The sequence below is a fragment of the Phyllobates terribilis genome, unplaced genomic scaffold, assembly GCF_046119375.1.
Source record: "Phyllobates terribilis strain yellow unplaced genomic scaffold, ASM4611937v1 Scaffold_364__1_contigs__length_1914224, whole genome shotgun sequence".
Taxonomy (NCBI): domain Eukaryota; kingdom Metazoa; phylum Chordata; class Amphibia; order Anura; family Dendrobatidae; genus Phyllobates; species Phyllobates terribilis.
In genome coordinates this window covers 1,698,910-1,711,916 of record NW_027363124.1, presented here as the reverse complement: position 1 = coordinate 1,711,916, position 13,007 = coordinate 1,698,910, and positions in this window count along the sequence as shown.

Below are 13,007 nucleotides of genomic sequence, written 5' to 3'. Positions count from 1 at the left end.
TCATCTACTGCCCGCCAGGATCAACCACCACTTTCTTTGACCACTTCACCACTTGGCTACTTCATTTCCTCTCCGTTGACATCCCCACTATCCTCATGGGCGACTTTAACATCCCCATTGACACTTCCCTCTCAGCTGCCTCTAAGCTTCTCTCCCTTACTTCCTCCTTCGGTATTACTCAGTGGTCTTCCACACCCACCCACAAAGACGGCCACACACTGGACCTCATCTTCACCCACCTCTGTTCCCTATTTAACCTCTCTAACTCACCTCTCCCTCTTTCTGACCACAACCTACTCACATTCTCTTCTCTCTCCTCCCCAGGGCAACAATCCCCACTCCACAAACTTGCATACCCTAGCAGAAATCTCAAACACCTTGACCTACACTCACTCTCTGAATCCCTCCTCCCTCTTACAGACATTAGTTCCTTACATGATGCAGATGTTGCTTCCACTTTATACACCACAGCCTCTGCAGCTCTCGATTCGGTCGCCCCCTCACACATACCAAGGCTCGCACAATCAACAGACAACCCTGGCACACCAGCCTAACTAAACAACTGCGACGGGCCTCCAGGGTTGCTGAGCGTAGATGGAAAAGGTCCCACTCCAATGAGCACTTCATCGCATTCAAGCAGTCCCTCACTACCTTCAAGTCCACACTCACTGCAGCAAAACAAACATACTTCGCACCTCTCATATCCTCCCTGTCTCACAACCCCAAACAACTATTCAACACCTTCAATTCTCTCCTCCGTCCCCCAGTGCTTCCTCCCTCTCCTCTTATTTCAGCCGAAGATTTTGCTTCATTCTTCAAGCAGAATATTGACACCATCAGACAAAGCTTTAGCCTAAAGCCCCCACAGCCCCTCCCCACACCTACTCAACCCTCTTCCTCCAAAACCACCTTCTCCACCATTTCTGAAGATCAACTTTCCTCTCTACTCTCCAAATCACACCTCACCACCTGTAAACTTGACCCTATCCTGTCCCACCTCATCCCAAACCTTACCACTATCTTTATCCCAACCCTAGCCCACCTCTTCAACCTGTCACAAACAACTGGTGTCTTCCCCTCATGCTTCAAACATGCCTCAATCACACCCATCCTCAAAAAGCCCTCTCTTGACCCATCCCTCTGTGTCTAGCTATCGCCCCATATCACTTCTCCCCTATGCCTCAAAACAACTGGAACAACATGTCCACTCTGAGCTGTCCTCCCACCTCTCCTCCTGTTCCCTCTTCTACCACCTACAATCTGGTTTCCGACCGCACCATTCTACTGAAACTGCACTGACTAAAGTCACCAACGACCTACTAACCGCCAAATCTAAGCGACACTACTCTGTCCTCCTCCTCCTAGACCTGTCATCTGCCTTTGACACAGTGGACCATTCCCTCTTACTACAGACTCTCATCTCTCGGCATCACAGACTTGGCCCTATCCTGGATATCCTCATACACAACAGACAGGACATTCAGTGTCTCCCACTCACACACCACCTCCTTATCTCGCCCCGTCGGTGTCCCCCAAGGTTCAGTTCTAGGACCGCTGCTCTTCTCCATCTACACCTTAGGCCTGGGACAGCTCATAGAATCTAATGGCTTTCATTATCACCTCTATGTTGATGACACACAGATCTACCTCTCTATACCCGATATCACCTCCTTAATAACCAAAATCCCACAATGTCTGTCTGCTATTTCATCCTTCTTCTCTGCCAGATTTCTAAAACTTAACATGGACAAAACAGAATTCATCATCTTTCCGCCATCTCATTCAACCCCCCCCAACTGACCTATCAATGTCAATGGCTGCCCACTCTCCCCAGTCCCTCAAGCTCGCTGCCTTGGGGTAACCCTGGACTCTGATCTCTCCTTCAAACCACATATCCAAGCCCTTTCCACTTCCTGCCGACTCCAACTCAAAAATATCTCCCGGATCCGCACATTACTCAACCATGAATCTGCAAAAACACTAGTGCACGCCCTCATCATCTCCCGCCTTGACTACTGCAACCTCCTGCTCTGTGGCCTCCCCTCTAACACTCGTGCACCCCTCCAATCTATCCTAAAGTCTGCTGCCCGACTAATCCACCTGTCCCCCCGCTATTCCCCGGCCTCTCCTCTCTGTTAATCTCTTCACTGGCTCCCCATTGCTCAGAGACTCCAGTTCAAAACCCTAACCATGACATACAAAGCCATTCAAAACCCGTCTTCTCCATATATCTCTGGCCTAGTCTCCCGTTACATACCCGCACGCAACCTCCGATCCTCACAAGATCTCCTTCTTTACTCCGCTCTTATCTCCTCCTCCCGCAATCGCATACAACATTTCTCCCATGATTCCCCCCTACTCTGGAACTCTCTACCCCAACGTATCAGACTCTCTCCTACCGTGGAAACCTTCAAAAGGAACCTGAAGACCCACCTCTTCCGACAAGCCTACAACCTGCAGTAACCACCGCTCCACCATACCACTGCACGACCAGCTCTACCCTCACCTACTGTATCCTCACCCATCCCTTGTAGATTGTGAGCCCTCGCAGGCAGGGTCCTCGCTCCTCCTGTACCAGTCGCTGTCACATTGTGTTCAAGATTGTTGTACTTGTTCTAGCATTATACCCCTTTTTCACATGTAAAGCGCCATGGAATAAATGGCGCTATAATAATAAATAATAATAACCAGGGCTCGAGCCATGCCAACACATCTCCTGCAGGCGGGAATAAATGTATATTACAGCCATCAGCCACGCACAGCTTAGAGATACATCATGGCACAGGTGTAATGTTTTCTGTATAGTTTATCACAATTATGTTTGAAGTTAGTCGGTTTGAAAAGAAATTGAACAGTCAGGATAAAGGGAAACTCTGTTGTTATTGTACAGAAATTCACACTTGGCCTCACTGCACATTTAAAGTTATCATAAAAGTGAAGTTTGGACAGAAAGACTGGACCAGGTCTTGTAGGGACCATATGAGCACATTCAGCAGCACAGAATGGAGAGAAGGTAGATTCATCCAATAAGATATCAGGGTTCTAGGAAGCCAACACCATCATTACCCTCCACTTTCTCTTACAGACCCATAATATTTTTCTTCAAGTGATTTTCTAATTTGTCAGCACATTCTACGTACGCTGTCATTTGGCTTTATAGTTTACAGACCTGGGCAGGTAACGGTCATTGTCTCCTAATCCCAGGGGGTAGGTGGATCCTCCAGGTTGTAAATTCTATAGAAAAGAGCTTTCACAATTTCTCCAAGTAATTAGAACATTTTTCATATGGAGGCGAATGTTATGCTCTAGTAGCATGAGCAGTGAGCCATATGAGCACATTCAGAAGCACAGAAGGGAGAGAAGGTGGATTCATCCAATGAGATATCAGGGATCTAGGAAGCCAACAGCATAATTTTATTTAAATCAAATGTTTTTTATTAATTTTTATAAAGTTTTCCAAAAAACATCAACATAAACATTAGAGGAACACAGTCCTCTACCCCCCAACAGTAACAAACATTTCACATGTAGTGTTTATGTTTCTCGGCTCTGCAAAAAAAATATATTATTTTCCAGCTTAGATAGCAGTATGCTGGGTCACAATAAAAATAAACATTTTAGCTTTTTATAATTTATGAAAATAATATGAAAATACTTGTTTATTCTTGGGGAAGTCTAAAGTGTCACATAAAACGTGGAGTCAAAAGAGACCTATGCGGAATCTCTGCAATACCTTAGACCCCAAAACCGGATCAATCCATAAATTCCATAACTTATCAAATTTAGAGATAGAGTCTCTGTTTAGGTATATACCTTTTTCCATATTTACTATCCAATTAACTTTGTCTATAAATTCTAACCTCATAGGCTCCTGGTCTGTTATCCATTTTTGGCCTGTTAACTTCCTCACCATATATAACATACGTGCCACCGCTATTTTGTCGTGCTCATCAATAGTCAGAGCTTCAACATATCGTAGTATATATACTAGTAGTGAAAGCTTTGCATTAACTGAATAAACCCTGTTAAACATTGCTACAACTCCTTTACAAAGGACATTAGTTTAGGACAATCCCACATCATATGAAGCAACATATCTGCTGAGTGAATTTTGCACCTAGAACATGAGGACTTGAACGAAATCCAATACTATATAAGAATTGAGGCGTCCTATATACCTGGTGTATCACATATATATGAGACAGTCTGTGGAATTCGCTTAAAGATAATTGTGGGATTCTTTCCAATATATTTAGCCAATGGTTTTCTTCTATAGGGCATTTTTCCTTTGAACGTATAGGATGATTTGTCAATATCTTATCCAGGACAATGTTATAAATTATTGAGATTAGTCCCCGAGAGCTACGTAAATTAGCTATTCTCTGTATTATTTTATATTCAGAAACCCCTTCTTCTGCCGCACATCCGCTCACATGTCCGGCCAGGCCCGTGACCCACAGGGAAATTAAACCCCTTTTGGATGCAAGTTATAGACTTTTAAGGGAAAATTGAAGGAACATAGAGAACCTTGTGATTAATAAAAATACAACTTCTATTTTCTATGTATGGGAAGCCATGAAGGCCGACATTAGAGGAATATTTCAAAAATAAATCTCAGCAGCTAAATCCCGGACTAAGCAGCAGGATAAAATGGTGTTTCAGGAGTTGGGAGATGCAGGAAGGAAGAAGCGGTTTCTAAAGCTTCCGGCCTTTTTCTTAGACTCTCTCGGAATTTATTAGATGAATCACTTGATATACAAGATTTAGAATGGGAACTGAGCTCAATGGCCAACGATAAAGTACTGGGAATAGATGGTCTTCCAGTGGAAGTATATAAGATATAAGGAAGTATTACTACTACACTGCTATTCGAGGTATACAATTCATGTTTTGAGGGGATCATTGCCATGCAGAAAGCCATAACTATGGTATGACCTAAACAAGGCAAGGCCCCCAGCTTGCCGGCATCCTATAGACTCATCTCTCTTTTAACAATAGACGTCAAACTTATTCCTAACAGACTCTCAAAAGTAATCTCAATAATACACCCCGATCAGTATGGATTTATGCCCAATAAGTCCACTGTGATCAATTTCAGAAGGCTTTATATTAATATGCAAGCAAGGGCTGATAATATTGGTCAGAGGGTGATCCTGTCTTTGGGCGCAGCTAAGGCCTTTGACAGTGTAGAATGGCCATATTTGTGGGCTACATTGCAGCAGATGGATTTTGGTGACAAATTTATAAAATGGGTGCAATTGCTTTATTTGGACCCAAAGGCCAAAATAGGAGCGAGTGGCTCTAGGTCTAATCATTTTTTGTTGCACAGAGATACAAGTCAAGAGAGCCCCCTGTCTCCCTTATTGTTTGCAATAGCAATTGAACTTCTTGTGGCAATAATTAGTAAAACGTCTGAGATTTAAATATGCACCAAGGAAGAGAAAGTGGCATTGTATGCTGATGATTTACTCTTATTCTTAGGTGATGCTTTGGGGTTTCTGGAGAGCACGATGGTGACCATCTCTAGCTGACTTATTTCATCCATAGTTCAAATATGATTCATCGCACACTCGGGAGGTGAAGATGCAAAAAATCATTTATTAATATAAGAAATAAAGAAATAGAAGTATCAAACCAATCGTGGATGGCAACAATACAAGACGTTTCGGCCTATTAGTTGGCCTTAATCATTTTGGTCGCTACTGTAAAAATGAACAGAAATTATCAGGTACATTGGCCACAGGAATTACATGAAAATAATTATAAAAAATTCCAAACAGAGTTTGACAGCAGGGGATGATGAAGGAGGGGGGTGGGGGTTGGACAGGAGTGGGGAGGGGGAGGCAGAGATAGGTAGATACTAGGGTCTATACAATATATACAGCAAACATATTTACAGCATATTTACAAAATTACCATAGAAAGTACGGTAGAGAATACGCAATTTCCTTAATTGTAAATTGGTTTGTAGGCAAGTCAGACTTAAATAGAAGGCAAAGAGGGAAGATCCACAAGGGTGAGGGACTGTAATGTAAAGGGAATATGATGAGAAACAGGCTTCACACAGAGAGGAAGAAGTTATATGTAGATGAATACCTTGTACTTGTCCCATATACAGGTAGGGCTATTGAGGCCTGGAAAGACAGATCAGAGTAAAAGGAGACCTCCGTGAACAGGGTGCCTCCACCATGGGGCGTCCCTGCCCCGGAACTCTCCACAGCAGCTCTAGGTTTAGCAATACAATTTCCTTTAATCCTCCACATACGAATCACGCAGCAGAGACCACGATAGCCTTGATAGATAGGGACATCAAGAGCCTATAGCATCAGCAACACCTAGGCTTCTTCCCCACACATCAAAATATTTCTGGTGAGGAAAAAAGGGCCCGCAGCGCCATGCAGAACAATAAACACATAGTAATCAAGCCGTCTGACAAGGGGGGAGCTACGGTTATCATGGACCGGACATTCTATGTTGAAGAAATTATTTGCCAATTAGCCAACACAACTACATATAGGAAGATTAGCCATGATCCCACCAGCACTATCCGCTCTAAAATCCGAGAGGTTCTCAATCGACATCATGATATAAATACTATAGATTCTAAGACTGTGACATTTCTGACCAACCCCCACCCGACAACCCCGGTGTTCTACATTATACCAAAAATCCACAAATCACTGACGAAACCACCTAGCCGACCAATTGTGGCCTCCACTGACACTATCTTGTCACAACAATATACCTTGAAAAAATTCTAACACCAGTAGTCCAGAATACACAAGCTTTTTTGCTCGATACAAGTAAATTCCTAAGCATCATCATGAACATTTCAGGCATTCCCACACACAGTTTATTGGTCACACTGGATGTTAATAGCCTGTATACATCCATCACCCACACCAGAGGTCTGGAAACCTCTTCGCACCTCCTTTTACAGTCCAACCTCTCATCTAACTCTGTTGATTTCTGCCTTGAACTCCTCTCATTAGTACTCCACGAAAATTTCTTCATGTTTGGAGATGACTATTACGTACAGGAGAGGGGAACCGTGATGGGCATCAATGTGGTGGCGGCCTATGCAAATGTGTATATGCATAGGTGTGAGGAAGAATTTGTCTATACTCATGAACTCTTGTCGCTACATCGATATTTTTTGCATCTGGCAGAGACCAGTTGAGACACTCATTTGCTTTTCAACTCGCTCAATTCCATTAGAACAGAGCTGTAATTTACACTCAATCATGACCTAAAACAAATCTCCTTCCTGGACACCCTAGTTGTAAAAGATGAAAATGGTAATCTCATGACCGGCCTATTTTCCAAACCAACTGGCTGTAATGTAAGTCTGTTACACTATTCTAGCTGTCACCCTAGAACTACCAAGAATAGCCTCCCTCGCTCTCAATTCCACAGAGTCATCCACATTGTCACCAATCATGACCTCCAATCCCAACGCCTGCAAACCATGTCACAGAAATTCCAGGAGAGGAGCTATCCCACCAAACTTCTTGATATAGAAAGAACCAGAGCGCTAGAACATAGAGAGGAACCCTCACCCCCTCCTACCTCTAATGTTGAACATGTCCATTTTGTTCACACATATCACCCCCTGATGTCAAAAGTCCATACTACCATTAAAAAACATTTGCCCCTTCTCACTAGGGCCTACCCCGAGATTTCTGCCTTTTCAAATCCAGCCATAATGTGCATGAAGCGTGCCCCCAACATTAAAGATAAAGTCATTAGAGCCGACATAGGCAGCTCACATACCACTCCATATCAACGTTTACTCCTTCCCCTGTCTCAGCTGTGATGCCTTTTCAAACATTATCAAATTTGAAACCATTAAGGGTTATTTTACCTGTGACTCCAATTTCGTAATTTACGTTGTAAATTGTCCATGTGGCCTACTTTATGTAGGCAAGACCACATAACACATAAGAGATCGTATAGCAAGCCACAAATCTACCATTCGCTGGGCTAAACATTGGTTACCACTCCCAGACCACTTCTCCAAAGCAAAACACACAGTGGCAATAGCACTCACCAGCCAAAGTTTCAAGAGAAATGCACACCAGGACACGGCCGGCCCCCTTTTGTTAGAAGGAGGTAACACAGGTGCAGAATGCTGATGAACAATTGCCCTCATCCACTCTCACTGGAGGGGCGATTGCCTAGCACTAAAACTGCACACAGATGAAACTTGCAGTAGGGTGCAATTCACACACTCGCGGCACCGTGCCTAGCCAGCATCCTATTACACGCCCCTACTATTCGACTAGGCGGGATGCTCGGCACCCTATCCGTGCATCGCAGAGTTGCGAAGCCCCAACTCACAAGGTCACCATTACTGGGCCTGGCCGTGCCCTGGCAGATAAAAAAAAGTGCAAAAAATATCAGATGAGGTATTAGTTAATATTTTGGCCAAAATACGTAAGATCGCAACCCATCGTCAAGGGTCCTCACGGTTTTGCGAGTCCCTACTCTAACATTAAAAACAGACAGCATAGCCAGAACAATAGACAGAATTTTTAGAAAATAGTAAAAGGCAATAGTACTCACCAGCCAAATTTTCAAGAGAAATGCTCACCAGGAGGGCGATTGCTCATCAGCATTCTGCACCTGTGTTACCTCCTTCTAACAAAAGGGGGCCGGCCGCGTCCTGGTGTGCATTTCTCTTGAAACTTTGGCTGGTGAGTACCATTGCCTTTTGCTATTTTCTAAAAATGTTGTTTATTGTTCTGGCTATGCTGTCTGTTTTCAAAACACACAGTGGCCAAACTACTTTTCCAAGTGATAGAGCATGTAGCTAGACCAAGGAGGGGCGGGAATCATGTCAAATTATTGAAACAACGAGCGTCACACTGGATATACACCTTACAAACGTCATCTCCCAAAGGCCTCAATAGGGAGATTGAATGGATTTACTAATACATTCATTTTTCCACAGACCCAATGAATCCTACTGTACAACAGGGTGAGTGCCCACCTAGCATAATGCAATAACCAATGCCCCACATAGTGTATATCCTCTTTCTTCTCTGATAACACCATACCCCCTATTACTCCATCACCATCCCATCATCCTATCCTCACCCTCTGCGGCAGATGTACCTCTTCCAAAATTACTATTTCCCTATCATTGGTCTCTCCATATAATATTTGCCACTCTCCCATAATCAGTTCTGGTACCATCACCCCCATTCAGCACGTCTCAATTACTCCTGGCCCCATTTACATATCATCATCTCCATTTGGCACCCCCCCCATGTGTTCAGCACATTGCTATATTTCCAATATGTCACATATCTGTGCTATTATTACTTCCTATTAGCATGTCTCATGTCTGTCATCAGCTCATTGTTATATTCAGTTTTCTACTCAGTGTAATTCCCAAGCATTCACAGATGCCCCTAGCTTGCCACACTCCTAATGAAGGCTTTTACTGTTTTCCCCTGTGACATCATGCAGAGTTATCACTGCGTACTAGCCTAAGAACATTGTGCGCTCTGCTTACCCTCATCACCATAACAACTGGCATCTCTCTGCAGTGTGAGAGCACCAGCACCTTGTCACTTCCGGCACCATGCCCCCAATGATGACACACTTCCGGTCCAGCAATCAGCCACCAAAAAAGGCCCCCAGGCCAGTGTAACACCAAAGCCTGAAGCAGCAAGGCACGGGAACGCCGCTGTAACTACCACCTCACTCACAGGATGCTGGATCTCCATGGCCCACTGGACCCAGGTGAAATATATCCTCATTTAAGGTACTGACATGCTAATCAATGGATTGTCCGCTGCTAGTAGGCAGAACCTGTTAGCACACTGATCTCTAAGTTGCTCCTCATTTTACTCTGACCTGTCTTTCCAGGCCTGAATAGCCCTACCTGTATATGGGACAAGTACAAGGTATTTATCTACATATAACTTCTCGCTCTCTATGTGCAGGCTGTGTGTTTCTCATGATATTCCCTTTACATTACAGTCCCTCGCCCTTGTGAATCTTCCCCCTTTGCCTTCTATTTAAGTCTGACTTGTCTCTACAATCCAATTTATAAGTAAGGAACTTACGTATTCTCTACTGGGTTTTCTATGGTATTTTTGTAAATATGTTTGCTGTATATATTGTATAGACCCAAGTATCTACTTATCTCTCCCTCCCCCTCCCCACTCCTGTCCAACCCCCACCCCCCTCCTTCATCATACTCTGCAGTCAAACTCTGTTTGGAATTTTTTATAATTATTTTCATGTAATTCCTGTGGCCAATGTACCTGATAATTTCTGTTCTTTTTTTACAGTAGCGAACAGGCCAACTAATAGGCCGAAACGTCTTGTTTTGTCGCCATCCACGATTCGTTTGATACTTCTATTTCTTTATTTCTTATGTTAATAAATGAATTTTTGCATCTTCACCTCTGGAGTGTGCGATGAATCATATTTGAACTATTGGAGCCCATGCCCATTACATCAGCACCTCAGCTGTGACAGAGTGCACGCCATCATCTCCTCTCTATTATTCCATCCATAGACCATACGAAGAACTAAGGGGCACTTATTACAGGTGGAAGAATGGCTATTCTGGCAAGCGGGAAAGGGTTCTTTACAGTTAGAGCAGTCATACTGTGGAACGCTCTACCATAAGAGGTAGTAATGGTAAACACTAACAAATTTGAAAAAAAGGGCTGGATGATTTCCTCAGTACATATAACATTGTAGGTTATAGATAATTTAGTGACAAAAATTTATAATTGGTGGACAAAGGGTGAACTTTATGGACCTAGGTTTTTTTCAACCTACTCTATGTAACATCCCCATGTTTCTGTAGGACGACCTCCACCCCAGGACATTCAGAACTTATCTTAGAAAATTCACCAAAATGGGGATGAAAACCATAACATAAAAACCTTCCCTGGATCCATCTTAAACCCATCAGCTGATAAAATGAACCCCATGAATGAAACTTCCTGGACAGAAAAAAAAAACACATTTCTCAAGTTTAGCAAAAATTTTAGAAAAAAATATGTTTTAGGCTGCGTGCACACGATGCGCTTTTCATGCGTCTCCGCAGCAGAAACGCATCAAAAACGCATGGTAATCCGCACCCCATGGTCCCCAATGGCATTCCGCAATGTCAATGCACATGCTGTGGATTTTTCCGCAGCGTTTCTGTAGCGCTCATAAATCCGCAACATGTTCATTAATTTTGCGGAAGCGCAGCGGAATGGCCGCCATTGACTTGCATTGAGACGCATAGAATCCGTGTCTGTACATCTGTACAAGCGGATAATATGCATTTCAATGTGCGGATGGTACCCAGGTCTGGAGGAGAGAAGACTCTCATCCAGACCTGAGTACCATTGTACCTGTAAAAAAAAGAATAAAATAAAAAATAAAGTTTATATTCACCTGTCCGGAGGCCCCTGCAGCGCTTCTCCTTCCAGGACCTGAGATGACGTCGCGGTCATGTGACCGCAGGCTGTCTCGCGAGATGCCGGCAAGCCAGGAAGGAACCAGGAAGGAGCGCGACAGCACACGCGGCAGCATCGGAGGTAAGTATAGCTTTATTTTTCTATTTTTACGGTCACACTATATAAATCCATGCCGTTTGCATGGATTTATATAGTGTGACCTAGTTCTCAAGCACTTTCCAAGTGATGCTATCGCCTTGAAAGTGCTTGTCAGTCCATATGCGGAAACACATGCATTAACGCATGTGGATACGCATGTGAATCCGCATGTATTCTGCAGGAAAAACGCATGCACAATCTGCATGCGTTTTTTCTGCCAGGGAGATGCAGAAATGCTGCAGAAATTTTCTGCTTCATTTCTGCATCGTGTGCACACAGCCTAATTGTATCGTGCTAGCCAGTAGATAGAAAAATATTAAGATTTGAGAGCCCTCAGTGGTTGATACCTTTTAATGGCTAACTGAAAAGATGGTAAATTGCAAGCTTTCAAGACTACTCAGGTCTCTTCATCACGCATACTATAACACAATCTGAAGAGTCACATATTCATACACAGCAGGGCACAGGAATAATGCAGTAGATAAGACAAGTGATATGAAGCAGAACTATCAGTATTGGAGAGGGAGAAGCAGTTGTGGCCGTAAATATTGACACAGCTCATACATAAGGAGTGTGAACGTTTTATTGTCCTGTGATTGAGGTCTGGTCCATGATTGTGATGCTCCCAAAATGGTCTGAGGAGCACATTCCTTAGTTGATGTACAAAGACATAAATACATGCGATATACATACATTCATTGCTGCACTGAGTGTGTGAAAGACTAAGATGTAGTCTTTCCCAGATGTGGGAACGACTAAGTGAACACAGAGGGAAGAGGGAAAGGGAGCCCAGACACTAGGGAAAGGGGGAAGTGGAGATCTCCTAGTCTGGTCACCCTGTCTCAACTACCGTCACTATATTGGCTCCTCGCTAATTGCCGCACACGTGCCTCACCCTGGCTTTCCCTGGCGTATGGCTAAGGCTAGGGAAGGGAGGAGATGAGCACTAGTCGATCTCACTAAACTCTATAGACAACAAGGGTAAACAAACAGGGGGGAAATTGCTTAGCTTTAGATGAAGTCTAGACAAATGTGCACTTGGCCTCAAGCTCCAGAGATGACACAGTACTTCTCTTGCTAAGCCTTCACAAGTAGAAATGAATATAGCCGGCACCTCCCTCTCAGACACACCAGGTATTTATACACCCAGACCAGAGAGCCAATTAGCTAGAGGGAGGTAGCCGCTAGGTCTTAGAGACAGCCTCTCATCTAAGATGTCTGTAATGCCAAACATAGAGATCTCCTGCAACCAACTGCAGGGCGACTACCTGTCACCTCTGATACACCCGTGACAGTAGGTCAAAGATTGTCATAAGATTGTACTCCCAAATTTTTTTGTCTCTCTGAGATTTGAAGTTACATTTTAATACAAGTAATTTCATGTCCACGATGCTGTGATCAGGGATAAAAAATGTTTGGCCACAGGTAGCTCTA